At 45.3% G+C, this 18402-nt stretch overlaps 1 protein-coding gene across 7 annotated transcripts in view; it reads left to right on the forward strand.

Moving 5' to 3' along the window:
- Positions 1–18402, forward strand: part of LOC114255312 — a 285016-nt gene that overhangs the window by 128586 nt on the left and 138028 nt on the right. The gene's annotated exons all lie outside the window — the stretch shown is intronic.

An 18402-nucleotide genomic window follows, 5' to 3' on the forward strand; every position in this document is an offset into this window, starting at 1 on the left:
TTAAGGGATAAATTTGATCCTGCAGACGGATTGCAAGGCTGTTAATTGATATTTACTAGCAGTAAACCTTCTCTCTCTTCGTCCGCTAGTTTTGTTTGAATGTAGTCATTTTTTCCCAGCGGGCACCGTCTTGCACCTTAACTGCGCGCCTGCGGATTAGCCGTTTCCTCGCAAGCTGAGCGCGTGAGTTAAATGTAGAGCTTAGAGCGAATTACCCGGCTGCTTGTTGGTATTTATTAGCGACATAATTTTCGTCGTCGCGCCGACCGAGTAATCCTGTCCGACGGGCGTAAAACGGTTTTGAGGGAAAACGTCAGGGCGGCGTTTGCCTACCAACGATTTACGAAGCATTAACTAATTGCGACGACGCGCCGAGATCGCGCCGTGCGGAGAGAAGTTTCGCTTATCGCCCGTAGTTATTGTGAATGATAAATTATCGTACAAGTACAGGTGTGCGCGGCAATAGGATTAAGGCGTGATTCGCGCGGCCGATACACGGCGATATATCCGGGATATAATTTTGCGCGCGAGATGCCATTTTTGCCGCCCGGTCGTTGCCGTAATCTCACGTTTCGTCGTTATCGCGAGAACGCGCGGCATAAACGGTGGATCTTACGACGGATAAATCTCTCGAAACGAATCCTTCCGCGCGCGCGCGCGCGCGCTGCTTCCTGCGGTAGTCGATGCTGCGGGTCATTTGTCAAAGAGCGCGAGGAACTAAAAGGGTATACGAGCAACGCGGAGTGATCATAAACTCAGCCGCGTACCGTTACGAGTCTCTTATTCCGGTAAAGCGTGTGTATAATAAATAATAACAGGAGGACACACATTCTGATCTGCAGGATCTAACGACGGGAATATCGGAAATGCGCTTAGCGCGAGGGTTTCGCGCGGCAAGAGGAAGAGAGGGAGAGAGGGTCCAGGTAGATACGTCATAAATACGCGATGCGACAATGCCCGTCGTTTGACGGCGATACTAATGATCGGCCCTCGAGAGCGATAAACCGATACAAAGGCGACGGAAAATCGGTGAAATTGAGCAGAACGGATCTACCGCCGTGGGCCTTTGAATCGCCAGTTTCCGGTCGGCTAGACATGCCCGCTCGACTCCCGACTTTAATGATGGGAAATGACGGTTTATGAACCGACGACGGGGTTTGATTTATCTCACACGCACGATTCGCGCGCAGCCTCCCTCGGAGAGGATCCCGGATTCGCCCCGATGTTTGTACTCCCGGTGAAAAGGTGTTTGGCCATCCGTGCTCGCCCGATTCGAATCGAGTCGATATCCGACGACGTTTTGAATATCGATCAGGCCGCGCCGCGCGCGCCCCTCGTTCGGCGCTGCGAAGTTTTGACAGACGAACGACGCCTGTCACGAGCCTCGCAAAATAAACGACGTCGCTGTTCAAACGAGTGTTACGCGCGTGTCGTTCGGCGATGCATTTTCGAATAAAGCGCACGTTGGTCACTGAACCGGCCGGATATATCAAATTATCCGTCGGCGACATCTGCGACCGATTTCGCGGCGAAACGTGTAATTATACACGTCGGGATACGCGCGGAGGGTAAAAAAATGCTGCTTATCGCGCTGGCTATAAATTTGATTTGCGCCCATGATTAAGGGGGCAATTATTATTTTATTGCGTCGAAAAGGGACGCAAATGCTACGCGCATACAACCCCGCTACGTAGGACCGCCACGATTTCGACTGTGAAGAGCGATTTCGTGATGCAGGCTAATAAAGTTGCACCGGCTAATTTCTCTAGAACCCTATGGGAAGAATCGCCCGGCTCGACGCAAGGGGGATCATCGTACTACGAAACCACCTACGGCGAAGGAAATACGCTTTTAGGCCCACGAGGGCGTTTAGATTCCAATCTAATAAATACTTCCTTGCAGACCTTTCGGGGGTGAAAACTCAATGAGTTAACGTTTCCGGGGTGAGAGAAAGAGAGAGAAAGGTTTCCTTCTTATTGTTTGCTCGTTCACCTGCCACGAATGTCACGTGTATCAAATATCAGGAAAAAATATTACAACCGATTTGGAAATATATGGCATTTAATTACCCATGCATTTGTCTGGTACCTCCATTTTATTGCCACTCGCTGAGAAAACATCACACACTCGACACTGTTTTCTCAGCGAGTTGTAATAAAGCGAAGACATTAAAACGAACACATGATTCATAAATGTATTTACGTTTTATTTGCAGCGCTTATACGTAGAAAAGTTTAATGAAGGGTTAAATTTAGTTACACGAATGAATTACGAAGTCTTTAATCGATACTCGCCAGCCATACACTCTTCGAACGTCATTGAAAATTATTTTTACCTTCACCGAATGCGTAATGGAAGTTTATTATATTCGATTAATTAATATTTAACGCTCTAATAATCGGCTTTGTTTGCCGTGGCTGATCGGACGAAAGGGAAAAGGGGGGGGGGGCAAATTTAACGGGGCCTCTAAATGACACGGGGACAGAGATTTATATACGGGCAATCGACGAATGGCGCCGGCAATCGATCCGCCGGTCGGAGAATCGATGCGCTCGCGACGGGCCATTATTATCGCGGCCAAATATACGCGAGCTTCTCCATCACGTTCTCCCTTTCCCTCTGTGCTTTTATTTTATTATTCCTGTCCCATCGCGCGGACGTATCGCGCGGACGTATCGCGCGGCAGGGGCACCTACACGCACACATACGCACGCGCACACACGCGTCCATGGTCGCCATAATTCACCGTGAAAAACCCGCGGCAACCCATTCTCCCGTTCGTCGTGACGCAGTTTCGCAACTCCGCGTGGAACTCCGCTTTCCCGCTGTCCGTCACTACTGTATACTTATCGCCGATCACGACCGTGATCACGATATAATTCCGCCGGCGATTCTACATAAGATCCAGCGGCATTCGCACATACAGGATGTCTTAGATCGCCTATGGATTTCTCGATTAACTTGAGATCAATCTTGAGATCAACGTTTTCCTTCATTGATTTCTCATTTTAATTCAGCTTTCGAAATACTTGTATTTAGATCTTGAGTTTTTTTCCCCCCTTGGGATTCACAGTTTTATTTATCTTGGCGTTGGCGCAAAGAAAATTTGTAATTATTATTATCATAAAGACAACTTGTGCGTGTAGAATGCCTCGTGTTTTGTAAATAGATAAAGAGTGAGTAGATAAAGAGTGTGTAGCTTGGGAAACCTGACACACCCTGCAACACGCGTGCGTATACCGTCACGTTTTTCGTTGGTCACTTTTCTGCGGGTAGTCACGGTGCGTTGTGCTGAGTCAAACGACCCGGACACGTGCTACTTATTGTTTCCTCGTGCTCTTTACGATACGCATCGCCTATAGAAACGCGATTTGCCCCTTTACCTGCGTGCGCAGCGTATCTCGTTACTTGACAGCGAAACCGTTTTGAATCCGAAGAATCCGGACAAGAGCAGCAATCTGTTTCAAATTTTTCGTAAAACCGGATCAAATTAATCAAAGGATACTTTCTTGTCGGATGTTAAATTTGCGAAATGTATCTTGCGCACCTGATCCCCGCCGTCGTTTATTACGTGGGAAAATTAGTTGCGAGCAAAGCAGCATATAATTGCGCCTTTACGTAGAAAGGATGTGATGCGAAAGCGCGGAAGAGAAGCGAGATGTACACGTTCAACATGATAATTGTGCGCTGGATGTTTAGATTGCGCTATTACGCGTATGCAGGGGTACTTATATTTCATAAGGACGCGCGTTTGAAAATGCGACGTGACAGCTTACCATTACGAGACCCTGCAAGACACCACGGTACAAACGAGTACAGAGGCGTTCAGTATGAATCTAACGGTAGTTCATACGAAATGGTTTAAACCCGTCGATTGGAACATTTCTACCGAAAGAACCGCAATACAAATTATAATATCAATAAAATTTGCTATTTGATATATCTTTACGGTACGGTTTTCGTTATTTTATTTTATTCTTTGTTCAGAAAAAAAAAATTTTTTTTCCCCCACGATTCCGAGTCGCAAATCGCCCGGAGTGTATTAACAAGTGGCTACTATCGCGTGTCCATTCGCGCGACTTCTCCTCCCGCTGTATTAATTACACCGAAGCCGTTTTACGCCGCTGATACTAACGACTCCTTCCCTTTGTGCTCGCGCGCGGCAGCGCGATTGATGTCCGACTCGAAAAACGTCGCATTGAACGCCCGCGCTTGGTCTCGCACCCTCTCGGCCTCTCGCTCGCACGAAAAATCGCTCCAGCAGCCGAGTCCGGAAATTGCGTTTTGTAATGCTTCTGGCGTCCTTCCCCCCTTTCGTCCTCGCCCGGTCACCGATCTCGAGAGTGAAAAATATAAAAAGAGAAGCGGGTGCGCGCGCGGAGGGCACGACACCGGACGGCCGGTCCTTTGTACACCGTCGTGTCGCGACCAGTGAAACAATACGCGCTTTCGGTATAAATATGTTCCGCGCATCACAATAACCGTCGTGCACCGCCGGACCGGGTAACTTTCGTCCATGGATAGCACGGGCGGGCAGGAGCGCGCGTAAGGTCAAAAGATGACCGTCCCTTTCGATCGTCCGTCCGTCCGTCCATCGGCGCCCCCTCGTCGCTTCGCTATAAAGCAGTCACGTGTCTGCCAATCCACTCTCTCCCTTCCCGCGTTTGTATATGAGGGTATTCCCCTCCCCCCTCCCCCTCCCCTATTCGCCACGTCGTGAATAGGCTCTATGGTGTTTCGGAACAGAGATGCTCTCACGATGGGGTCCTGCCGACTGCCCCGATGGCGTGACGCGGCGGTGCGACCGGCCAACCTCCGCACACTCATTAACGTGCAATGCCGATTCCGCAGCACGCCTACCTGCGTGCTGCGTGCGTCATACCTTTTCCCTTAATTTATTAAAAATCACGTGTGGGAGAACGTTCGCGCTCGCGGCCTCCCGAGTCAGCTAGTCCCTTCTTATCGTCATCGAGCTATTTCCGGAGATTGCATCTCGTTAAACCCTTCGTTCGTTAAAACCCTCTCTCTCTCTCTGTCTTTACGATCGTCCAACCCCTCGCCGTCAGCGTTTACACGCTGAGTCTGAGCCTTTTCGTTACGTTCGTGACAATTCTACAAGTCATACTTTAATTAAGGCCCCAGTGTCATCTCCTGCTTTCAAAATGCTTTAGATTTTAATTGAATTTACAATATTAAATCTTGATTTCTAGATATGAATCGGCACTTTGTATTCTTGGATTTAATAATCTCGTTTTATGTGGATTTAATTATACTCTCCAGTTTTAATTAATAATATTCTCCATTTACTTATCCGGCTCGAATGCGTTATTCTATACGTAATCCACGCTTCATTATATTTCCTTTTCAATCACCACCATTTAGCATTCGATAAATTCCTGAAATTTATCATACTTTTTGACGTCGACCCTAAAAAAAAAAAAGAGAGAGAGAAAGAGAGAGGAAAAAAAATATACCTGTACGTTTAGCGAATAAACGACCACGGGATATATTCGTATAGCGCTTAACTCTGGTACAACGGTCGACGGTAGTCGACCACGCGTTAATCCCCGTTCATTTTTCATTTTCCTGCGGGTCGCGCGGCGCTAACGCGCCCGAGAGGGTATCGCCGATGAATGGATCCATCCCGGCGTTAATGAGAGGAGAACAAGCGGCGTCTATTCAGGATTGCGGTGCCATAATACAGCCAGGTAAACGGTCGAGCGGGCCCCCCCCCCCCTCCCGTTTCGTACCTTCAAGGTAGATAATATCGGCGAGAAGGGACATGGAAAGCCTTTCCGTCGGAGTAGGTCGAAAATGACGCTTGTTTAATGCGCGCCACGGGATGCACTCGGTTGCACTCAGCCAACACACGCACGGGGACGCGTAACGCGTGTGCGTAACGCGCAAACGGGCACATGCCTGTGCAAACGTATAGCGTCGGAAGAGGGTTGAGCGCAGTGATATAAACACGAGTCGGGATTTTTCTATGGCTGGTTCGGTGTCACGAAAAAGGGAGTTTATGCCGCGATAAGCATCGCCGGCTCCCGGGGCTGCCCCGCTCGTTTATCACGTTTTTATCGTCGTTGGCGTGATTACCTGAGAGCGCGCCGGAGACGTTAGTTTGCATTTCCTGGCCTCATACGCCGCGCGTAGTCGCGATCGGTACGGCCGGACGCGGCGAATACTCAGCGCGATAAACGGGATCGAAAGAAACGGAGAGACCGGTCTTCGCGTGTCTACTTTGTTTTACGATTGCCGAGAGAAAAAGACGAGCGCGGCGACGTCCCTCGAACGTCCCGTCGTCGATGTTTCTAACGCGTTCCGCTTGTCGCCAATATTGTTATTAATATACCGAGACAAGCATCGGCAAATAAAATTTTAAGACCTACAATTATTTTTTATCTGCCGTCCCGTATTTGCGAACAAGCTGTCGCGTGTACAGCTTAACGAAGGTTACGTTTCACGAACGGTATGATTCTAGATTTTCTTAGACTTAGATTTTCCTTGGATAAAATTTTATTGCGGGCGCAAATTAATTTATCGCTTCATTACCCCTTTAGACGCATTTCCCTATTAGCGCGATATGATCCTGCCGCTGCGCGTTTATTCGCAGTTGAACTGAAAGCACGTCAACGATTTTTTCCACCTGAAATCCGCGATGGATCGTTTTCATCGCTCCCTTATCTGTTATACTATATATTCAAAGAATTACAAATTTTACAATATCGAGATTAGTTTAATTCCAATTCTAAAAAAATCTTGTTTACCTCGTCGTGAAACGACGAAGAGGCTCCAGGGACGATTCGCAGGGTGAACTTGAAATCCCGTAAATCAGACGGAGCGAGTCATCGGTCGCCGCGCGACAAGGCACGAACCAACCAATCGCATTATCGACGTCGGAGCGCTAGTTTAAGGAAATCGCCGACGATTTCTCTCGACTCTGGATGCAACGGCAGATATACACACACACACCGCACGTGCTGGCGTATCTCGCGGAGTCGATTTCGTTCCGTACGACTGCTTGAAAAATGCTCGGAGCAAGTCCCTCTTGTTCTTGGCCTTTCTGCCGACGTGAAAAATTGACGCACGAAAATTCTGACGCGCCGCGATTTGTCAAATTCCCCGCTTCCCCGGGTCCCGAGCCGGTGGACAGCGCTTCTCTCCGATCTTTTTCCCTTCATCCTTTTCTTTTCTTCCGATATCAATATCATCAGCATTCGCATAAAAACGGATATACGGCGATACAGAGAGAAAGGGAACGGTTATACGACGGGGTTTTGGGTTTCAAAATCATTGGGGTGAAATTGGGGTAAGCCGATACCGCCTGGCTACCCCCGACGGCGAGGAGCTCTCTTCTCAAGGGTGATGCGCGCTGGTATACACTGGTCAATTTGAGCCCCACATGTCACTCGGAAGAAAGAAATCTGGAAAATCGTGCTTGGAATCTCCTGTCTGTTTATAATGATTCCGAGTGAGGAGATCCCTGTCTTCCTGCCTTTCAGTAGCGTGTCTTATTTATGTATACGCGCAACTGGATATCTAAATCTCCTCATGACGCTCTACAGGATCTTTATTTACGTTTTGCATTTATAATATAGAATATTGACGTTGATATAATTTGAGCAATAATTTGTACACGGAAAGAACGATTGCGCTAAAACATTTAACTAACTGCAGATACAGAAAATAATTTTGATATAATTATTACAAGATATAGATTAGAAAATAATTTTTCGTCCAAATCTTTGAATCCATATCTATAGCTAAATTTTCAGATCTTCAGCAAAACTGTTCTTTTCGTGTATTTCTCTTGAAAATATCCAATTCCATTAACTTCTAATGATTCATTCTTTTGCGTATCACTTCTGAATCCTGCCTTTGCCATATCCGGTTTCGAGTTTCACCTGGGAACGAATCGATCTCTCCCTTTCGATCCCCCTTTTTTTTCTCTCTGCAGCTGGATTCTCCGTCTCCAGAAAATGAAGATAGACAGCGTCCACGTGTCGGCCGTCGGTTCCATTCATTCCATTTGCCTCGCGATGACCATCGTTTCCATCGTGCGTGCCGCATGTATATTCATGTCTGAAACCTTATTGACAGCCGGCCGCGTAAATTGACGAGCGTCAATTAGTCGTGACCGATCTCGGTGGTTTTGCTAAGACGTCGACCGTACTCGTCTCACGGTACTTAGGATTGTTCCAGGAGTGGCTTATCGCAGTCCGATTGTTGTCGACCAGTCTCTCGTGATTGCCAGGCAACGGTCCGGCCGATCGTGTATTGTCGGTCGCGGGGAGCATTAGCTCTTCCCGCTCTATGGGAACTGACCACTGGTCAGTTCGGCTTTAGAGGTGATCCGTTAGTAACAGTTGTATTAAATACGGATGTCAGTCATGTTTGTTAGTCTTTCTGAAAAGGTAAGGGAGGGAGGATGGGAAATAAAGAATGGTGTCGTAGGACTTGGTTTTTACGCTTGTCAAGTACGATCGAGATGTTAACGAGAGATTACCAAACGGTGTACACCATTTGCACGATTTGGTCTCAGTTCGATTCTATTTATTTAGGGTGCGCTCGGCACACAAAGACGAATATTCACATTTTGCATGGAGTCCATTTGCAAAATTCCCGGTCGGAAGCGGCGAGCCCGGCCGATTGTTTGTCAGCGGACTAGCAGACTAGTCATCCTCGGCTTGTGCGGCATAATAACGAATGTCTGGATAATGGAGACCGGGGTCTTTTGACTTCACGCAGGCGAATGCCCGACGGCCCGCAGGATGAAGACGAAACTCAATTCCCCGATATCTGAATACCAGCCAATTACGCGTGATGTATGAAGGGTGCGTGTCATATGTATATTTTCGTCATTTTCTCCGCGCCGAATTTGAATGTCATCTCCATCTCCCGTTCATTCTTCTCAATTTATTCCGGCGCGACACCGCGCGCGAGCAGCATCCTGCGAGTCGCGGGATGATTTGCATTTTCAGAAAAAAAGAACCGCGCGCGCTTTTGCAAGTCAGATGGCCGATATCACACGTGCGGCGTCGTGATAAATCGTTCTTCCTTCGTCCTTTCAATTGTTCGCGTGTCATGATCGAATAACGATTTCGAAATTGATATCGTCGGGGATGAATGTAACCTTTTCTCGAAGTGCTCGCTCGGGCTTCGGATGAATATTCGCAGTTTGTCGTTTGCGCTTTGTGTTGCGACAGTTTTTTATTTTGCCGCACTCACATTTATTCCTTTACAATAATGGTTAGTGTTTTTATTAATAGATGCCATAGCACAAATCTATCTTGATTCTAAACTACAAATTTATTACCATACTCAGCATATCACATACAAGTGTTGAAAACCATTTCAAACTTGGTTACGTCATAAGCTTGATATTTGGGTATCATAAAAACTTGAAGAAATTCATCTCACTAAGCGCATAAACATCTGCGATTTACTCATGAAATGTCAGGAAAACGATCCATTCTTGAAATGAATGATAACAGGCAATGAAAAATGGATCGTTTGCAACAACATTCAGTAGGAAAGATCACGGAGTAAGCGAGATGAACCAGCATAAACCATTTCAAAAGCAGATATTTATCAAAAGAAGATTATGTTATCATTTTAGTGGGATTTTTAAGGAATATTTTTTTATATTTTAGAAAAAAGTTACCAGACGAAACTCTTTCTTAAATAAAAAAATTGGATTCTGATGAAGCTGTCGAATAGAACTACTTGAATCAATTTTATGTTGAAAAAGATCGAAATTTTTTTGAACGCGGAATCAAGTTGTCTGAACGATACGAAAAAGTAATCGAATAAAATGATCAATACATTATTGAATAAAGTTTTTGGCTTACATGAAAAAATCATTCCCATGAAAAAAATTTCATTTACATAAAAAGCTCGAACTGACTTTCAACACCAACTAAATAAATTACTTAAAAATTGTTCTCTCTCGTTCTCTCTCTTTTATGTAAAACAAAATAATTAAGACAAGATACATATATCAAATTGGACAAAACTGATGGTCTGTTTTATTGTAAGGTAACCGGAAAATGTGTAATCGCTATCGTGCGTGAGAGGAAAAATCGCCCAGCGTGGGTTTTGTTTACACGTTTCAGTGAGATATTAATACAGAAAGAGTATATCAACGATGCACGCCGATGGACAAAGTCAGAAACATCCCAAACGTTGTCGAGCTACAGCTTGTATTTGCACAGGAAAATTAAAGCTCTGTTTACGGACCGCGTATGTCCTCGGCCGTTGAAAAGATCGGACGAGTCTGTAGCCGTGGGCATGGTTACGTTATCGCGCTGTGATATTCATAGAGAATATCGCACGCGGACGCGGAGTCGTACGGGTCCGCAAACGTCTATAACATATTCCGTGTGATCAATCCCCTTTTGATCTGCCTTCGGTCACCGGCCAGTAATTGCTCTAAAACGCGCGTCAGTCGTCGAGTTTTAGTTTGTCATTTTCCCTCCGGTCACTCCATATATTTCCCGTGACTCACCGTTCGTTTAATGATTAACGAGCGCACACAGTTTCTCATTTTTTCCTCTCGGTTCGTTCTCCTTCTCTTCTCTGTATCGTACACGTATTCCTGCCAAACAATCGTTCCTTTCTTTTTTTTATACCCGGTATAAGATTAATCAGTCGTGAAACGAGAGGCAAAAACTTTTCAGAATTGCGACGTATAAATCACGCGATGTTAAGTACAGCGAATCATCAAAAGCGGATCCTCATCGGGGGATGAGATATATTTCTCTAAAAGAACGACGATCCCCTTGGGACTTCATCTTTATGTCGTCTGAGATTTTTATAGGTATATAATGTTTCCAAGGCGGTTCACGACGTTCCATTGAAAACGGTTCCTTTGATCTCTCGAGGTAGACCTTATTGAATAGCGGAGCGCGATTGATAAATTTCAATCATACCTTATTTTGTCAATATTAAGGAAAATTTGCAATTACATGGATCAGGGAGATGATGTCCCGCGAAGATACACTGAGAGTTGAATTAAATTATTAAAATTACCAAATATTTTGGTATGTACGAGCTTTTTTAAACGGTATTTTTTTTTTTACGTAAAAAACACAACATAGTTGGCGTCCCAATTTCCCCGTAGCTATTCATAAATTTTCTTTCATTATTTCTTCGTATTGTTAGTCGTGCAGTAAATCTAAGAAGATTAAGACGGAGAAAAGCGCGCACAACTGTTATTGCGATCGCCGTTGGATAGTTACGACCAATAGTTTCGTGCCAAGGAGTTGTAAGAAACCTGCTGTTAGCATTCTCTTGTCTCACTTTTTATCTTAACCGACAACAGAAACATTTTCTTCAGTTCTTTGTCATGTCAGGTGTGCACTTTTCCCGTGTAACTGATACAAGCGCGAGACTGTATTGCTCATGAACTGTAAATTATTTTTTTACGCCTTCCAGCGCCGCCGCGTCGTATTTGACGGAGTGACGCCGAGCACGCATAAGAGTGCTGGTAGGTTTTAGTGATAGAGTGTACCGTCGAGGCACGATTATACTAATGTGTTGATAACACGACATGAATAAATCCCGCGTCGCGAACAAGAGTTAATCAAGTCAGCAAAATACGATATTTGCATTATTCTCGCCAAATTGTTAACGAGTCGAATTATTTTACATACATATTTGTACGCATAATAGAATTTAATTATCCTCTCTTACTGTATATTATTGATAATATAAATGTTATCTGTATGTAGCAATTACATATTTCATTAGTAATATTGTATTAATCTTAGAGTGTTACGTATTGTACTGAACTTGAATTAATATTATGAATTTTAACATGTTTTTATTAAATTTTTGACAGCTTAAAATAATATTTAATAAATCTTTTATATTAAAATATTATTAATTTAGTTAATCCAATACTTTGCAATCTATAAAGTAAAAAAAATCTGAAAAAATTCATAAAAGCATTTTGAAAAAATTATAATTATGTGAATTTTTATCCAGTCTTAATACCAGAAAAATATGAATAGCATGTAGAATTAATTAAAACATAAATATCGCGGCACTGAATTTTAAACAGAATTAATATTACACGAAGAATAATATGTCAGAGGTAAGTTTATTAGTGTTAGAGCAAATTAATCTCGCGAAACAAAGACAGGCGACATTCAAAAGACGTCCCTAGTCGTTGGCCCTTATCTTCTTTCAACTCGCACGACGTCGACAGGAATGTACTCGCGATTTACATGCGAATTGCACCACCCTTTCCGGATGGCGGAAGGTAACGGAAAGGGGTGGTAAGTGACACGACGGACCGGCGGACATCGCCATTACGACTAGCCAAGCCGCCCTTTGCTATTTACCCCCGTAGTTTAAGCTACCCCATAAAGATTCAGATAGCGCTGGAAAAGGCGCACCCTATGTAACGTGGTATTTTGCAGCGCGGCTTAGCACCCGGTGGTTGAACGCTAACTGCCGTACGACAGGTTAGACGGAAAAAAAAGTTTTCGCTCCTCCCTGCCCCCCTCCCCCCTCGTTCCAACGTTTGCGACGAGGGTGACATTTCGTCGTGAGATTCCCTTCCGCCTAATCTACCGGTTGTTCCTCTACGTCACGCGGGGCGGTATTGCGAATAGTTTTCAAGCAGTGAAACACAGCCAGGTGCATAATAGACTTCGTCGTACGCGCGTTTCTGCACCTTGTAGCCGAATGTAGATAGACATCAATTCTTTCGGAAACGGGGTGTAAACACGGGGCAATAAAATTAATAGCGCGAGGGACACGATCCGCCTGCAATCTTCCAGGTTGTCATTTCGGAACAAGTACGGTAAAATACAGGGTATACGCGGCACATCGTGTATTCATCGCGAGTAGGTAGATATTCATTGCCGTCCGAAAATGTGAGAACAGACAATTGCACGAGCGTTGCACGTATCGCTTTCGACTTTCATTTCGAGGAACACCCGCCCCTCGCATGACCTAATCGTACTAATCACGAAGTGGTTTGCTCCCAGCTTGCCAATAAAGGGGACAAAATTACCGAAGCCAAAACAGAGAGTGCATTTGCTATTCAAGTCTTTTTCCTAGTCTTTTTTTTTCTTTCTCTCTCTCTCTCTCTTTCTCCCTCTTCTATTCACTTTTCGCTTTTCGCGATTAATTACGAAGCTTTCTGGCTGCGTGCGAGCGCGCGCGACAGGTTGTCGACGTGCGAGAACGTTGTAAAGGGTCTCGGCTGCTTCATCCCCCCCCGAGGGGGCAGTCGTGTCTGACATTCTGCTGATGTCGGAATTTCCGCGACAGCATTTTTAATCACGCGAGCATTTTAGCGACGCGATGCCCGGACGCTCTAATATAGGAGCAATGCGGTTATGCATAGTGATGAGAATGTACTACAGGCTGGTTGGGCCAAGTGACAGTAAGCGTGAAATGCTTTGGCTAAAAACTCCATCTGTAGGCAAATTGTTTAATTACTTACGATATTGCCAGGGGCTGCGGTGGCGGCTCGGAAATTCGGTGCGGACCGATGAGAGATAGGGAGAGGGGGAGGGGAGGTGGATTTCAACGAAGAAGCGAGTGACACGGAGAACGATGAGAAACCGGGCGAAAGGGTGTGGTAACGGGAAAGAAGAGGGAAATACGCAGAGTTCCAGTTCGCGCACAGAGCAAGTCGATTTTAATCTATGCGGCCGGCGAGCTCGGCTTCGTTAATTTCCCAGAACTGTCGGCCTCGTTAAAGAAATTTAATTGCGCCAAGTGCGATTGATTAAACCGTGAAATCGTTTCGGTGGAGATTGAAAAGAAACCGGCCGCGGTGTAACAGCTGCTGCTCGGGCTCCGCCAACTTTTCGAATATTGCGCCGTTTCCTCGTTATAAACGGAGAACGAGTCGCTTTACAACCTGGCAAATGGATTAAACCCTAATGTTTGCTAAAGCTAAAAAAAAAAGAGAGCAAAGTTTTCTGAAGTAATTTTTTAAGGCACTCTATTTTACTGCGTACGTCCGTTATTGACTTTCGCGATAGGCCCCTGCGTTAACGAAAAAGCGGCCACTTCATCAATTTCGCCGCGTTTTCCTTTCTTTTTCTGCTATCATCGTGTTTAACGAGCGGCTCTTAAGTTACACGTGAAACACTCTGATGCGTTTAACGTGAAAAGAGGAAACTGTAGCGTGAAACGCGAGTGGACCGGATTTTACGTGCACCCTCCTTTAATGGAAAACATCGAATTTTTCCCTGTAAACACTGAGTATCCATCGCGAAACTCCATGCATCCCTGAGAGACTATCAATATGCCAGAATGATTGCTCTCTATTCGTGTATCACTCGCCGGTCGATTCTGTATAAACGCGCCGCGTCATATTTTGTATGCGCAACCGCTCTCTCAAAATTGAATAAAATCCATTAAACTCCCTCGCGAGGATATTTTCCAGCGGCGGCAAGCGTTGCTCACCCGAAATTATTTTGGCGTAATAACAATAACCTACTTCATAAAGTAATGTTTAAAAAAATCTAAAGTTTTTTTTTTTTTAACTTTTTAGAGACTCACGAGCGCCTTTCGCCGTTCAAGTTACAAAATTTCGAAAGCGATAATCCGCTTGATTTATTCCCGCGCGCCCTCGGGGATATCCAAGATGCCGAAGTGTTTCTCTGTAAGGGCGGCAGATCTGTGCATTAAATTATGTGAATATAACCCATCGCGATATCCCAGACAGAAGGCAATATCAACAAAGACCCGGCACAAGGCGCATCACTCGCTGTGGATAACCACAGACACGGCCGTAGCCTTTTGTCGGAAGCGACGCCGCGGAAGCTACCAACAATAGACTCCATGGAGTCTCCATGGCCCGTCGATTATGATTATGAATAGCCGCCGCGGCCCTCCCCCGTCGTAATTGTTAATTAGCCCCGGCATTTCCAAACTCCGCGGGAATCCATTCAGTTCAATGTTCTCGGGGGCACGCGGTAGTTTCTGATTCGACGATGTACGAGCTAGCTCTACGGCTGGCTCTCGAAGTTACCTCGTGATTTAACATGAGAGCCACCCTTGTTTGCGCAAGTATTCAGTCCTCCTCTCGCTGCGGAAGTTGGATTACCTTTCGCATGATAGAATATAGTATCTACGAGAAATGTTTGCGTAGAAACGCGAACAAGGTATATATATATCGACCACAAAGTGCATTAAATACTCACACATTTCGAATTTATAACTAACTTATCTTGATACATAGGCGTCTGTGGGCGTCGTCGGCGAACGAGGGATGGGGATGTTTTATAAATTGGCGGAGTTTGTCTCGAAAGTTTGTCACAATTTCTTTTCTCCTTCTCGGCAACGGGATACTCATTACGCAGGTTAGAGGGGTCCGATGAAACGGTAATTGTTTTTAATCACTTGGTGGGTGGAAGTTCGTTGAAAGGGGTGAGAGCCGATGGCGGTTAGCCGGAAACCATCCCTCGGTACCCACTTTCATTTAACGGTCGCGGCGCCTTTCCACCCTTCCCCATGACATTATAACAGAGAAAATACACGAGCAAAATAAATAAGTGCGTAATGAATTAATTGACATTCACTTGGCCATTCTCATTGCACTTTTGTCCAATATTTTCCTTATTTGGAATCGTTATTTTTATCTTTAGCGGGATCGAATAATATACATTGTTCACCCGATCAGAGTCCATTCGTCCAAGTACGTTTTGGCTTATTTCGGTAGTCGATCGCCGACAGATTACGACACGTGCCGATGTAATACTACGCGCGCACGTAATCTCGTGGTGCGTTTGTTATTCCACGGGACGGTCTCGATTTCTTCTCGTAATCGTGTCCAAACAATACTGTTTGCGTAGGAGTCGACGAGCACCGCGTGCGTCCGACAGCGGTAATAGACGGGACGCATGTAACTACCGTGCGCGTGTTTACATTAATTTCTCGTAAGTGTGGGACAGCGCTCGGCAGCGGCCGCGTCCGTCTAATGCGACACGAAAGCGCATAATTTGCATTGCGTCACGGCACCGCAATACATCGGTAATTATTGCATTTATTCCTGTGTTACACGCCGGTCGCGTCTGACCGACGCGGCCACCAGTTTACAATCATCAGTACGTACAACGGACAGAGAGAGAGAGAGAGAGAGATTACGTTGTAATTGGCCTTTACAACGCGCGGAATAATCGAACTGTGCAAATGTCGCGCCGATAAATTAACGTCGCCGTCTTCATTCAATGGAATTGCGCGGCTGGAAAATGGATTCCTACAACACAATACCGCCGATGGCTGACGCGAAAAGCGTTCATCTGCGATTAAATCGTGCAACCCCCGATTACTCCTGAAACTGAAGTTCGTCGAATTGAATAAGACACTTGCCATTTTGTCTCCCCCCATAGCAGCAGTTGCGAATGCTTCATAAAATTGTATCTAGTCGCGTATCAAAAATAGAGTAATAGTTTATAATTTCGCATCTAAATAAAAGGATACTGTTGCGGGCATATTTAAAAAAGAAAAGAATCAATTTGCTGCAATAACATTATTTTTCTTCAAGTGCGTACTATCTCGAGGAATGTGAGTAAGGTGGCCGTAATCGCCGCTATTCCATCGTGCAGATATCTCGTTAGTCCTTATTGAGAGAATCGACGGAGCGGGAATTGGTGCAAGAAACCTCGATCTCATCTTCGCAGAGTCAATAAAGTCGAGCAGAGAGCTCGTGTTGTAACGCGAGAAGTACGACAGGAAAGTACCGGCAGGAGGGGGCAGAAGGGGAAGGGTCAGGGTATACGGTAACGCGGTAATATACGTTAGCGAAACTGACAAACAAGGCTCGTAACGGGTTTTACGCGCGAGGCAATTATCAGAGTTGTCAGGCAGTCGGTTTAACGCCTCCATTTATGTGCGTATAAACGCGAACGGGAGTCGAACCCGCGCGCGAGGTTCCAATGAAATGTAAAGCCCAGGATGCATTAATCCCCAAGTCGTGGCCGCACCGCAACATTCGCGCCATTACGAAATGCCATTTTACACCGAAATTTCGTCCCGCCCGCATCGGGCTTGTTTTAATCCGAATCATACCGTTTAACGGCGCGATCCGTACCAGTGTCAAACGTCCATCGACGTTTTACACGACACGGTACATGTATGTACAAGTACGTGCATGTGTCTCGTCTATTTCGCGGTTGTACTTTCATTTGACCGATATGAATTTCTCTGATGAACAAAGTGCTCGCGATAATATATATCTCCATTGACGTTCGCACGGTCAACAGTTGTTTCAGTCTAAATCAGGTTACGGCATAACTTTCTCCCTGCATTCCGCATTTTGCAATCAACGCGCAAAGCGTTAATCGCGTATGACACCTATCGAGTTTTCATTAGGCGAGGTAACTTTTCCATCGCCAGATAATCGCAATATTACATTAGGACGATTTTATATAACGCAAATACGCGGGTATTATCTTGAATCGCAATATCACGATAAATACAATTTCGTGATTAACAATTTTTTTGTGTAACGTGTAATATTTCGTGTTATTAGCTTCTATTTATTATTTTATCTACAAATAATATTCTACATTCAACAACCTTATTTGCTTTTTGTTAAATGCGGTATAAATGCGGATATATATGTCGCACTGTAATTAATTAATTTTCCGCTATTTCCCTCTCGAGAAGTACCTCGTGATGCGACTTCCGTTGAGAGGCGATGAGTCAAACATATCTCGATTCCGCCCGGCACGCTATCCGACCATTAAATCTATCGGCGCGGCGTAAGGAAACGGCGCTTTTGAGAAAACCCCCCGCGGGGGGAAACGGGGAAAGATTCGATAGACATAGAATCGAACTCCGACCTAATGGAACACCATGCGCGACCTAACGCACGGCCTAAAGAATATCTAATTATCTAACACGTGACTCGACACGTGTGGGAAGCTCCCGCCGCTATTTTCTGATTCATTTGCCCGGCCGCGTCTCGCGAAGAGAATGGCCGTGCCTGGGCCCCCTCGGTGTGATATTTTGTAAAGTTTACTCGCCCGGCGCAGTGTGAAACGCATGCTGTTATTAAGGCCGCCGCTCTCGGGGCATAGACGCAGCCACCGCACGCGTGCCTACCTGCGTATCTCCGCACGCATCATAACGCTCGCATTACAAACGACAGTTAGTCATTCCTTGATAATGACGATAAAAGTGAAACGGTATGACGTAGGAAAAAAGAAACTTGAAATGTATAGGGAGACGTGATTTGGATCTTCTTTCCCTGGGAAAATATCAAAAATTTCCACGTGCGACAAAGCCCACATGATTTTTATCACTCCAAACGCGGACAGATCTCCTTATTTCATCAGCAATTACTAGATTATTTGATAGATCTACTTTTACGCTGATATTTATTAGAATCCTAGTTTATATTTCTCACAAGGTTAGAAGAAAATAGGA

This window comes from Monomorium pharaonis, chromosome 10 (assembly GCF_013373865.1).
Source record: "Monomorium pharaonis isolate MP-MQ-018 chromosome 10, ASM1337386v2, whole genome shotgun sequence".
NCBI classification, from domain to species: Eukaryota; Metazoa; Arthropoda; class Insecta; order Hymenoptera; family Formicidae; genus Monomorium; species Monomorium pharaonis.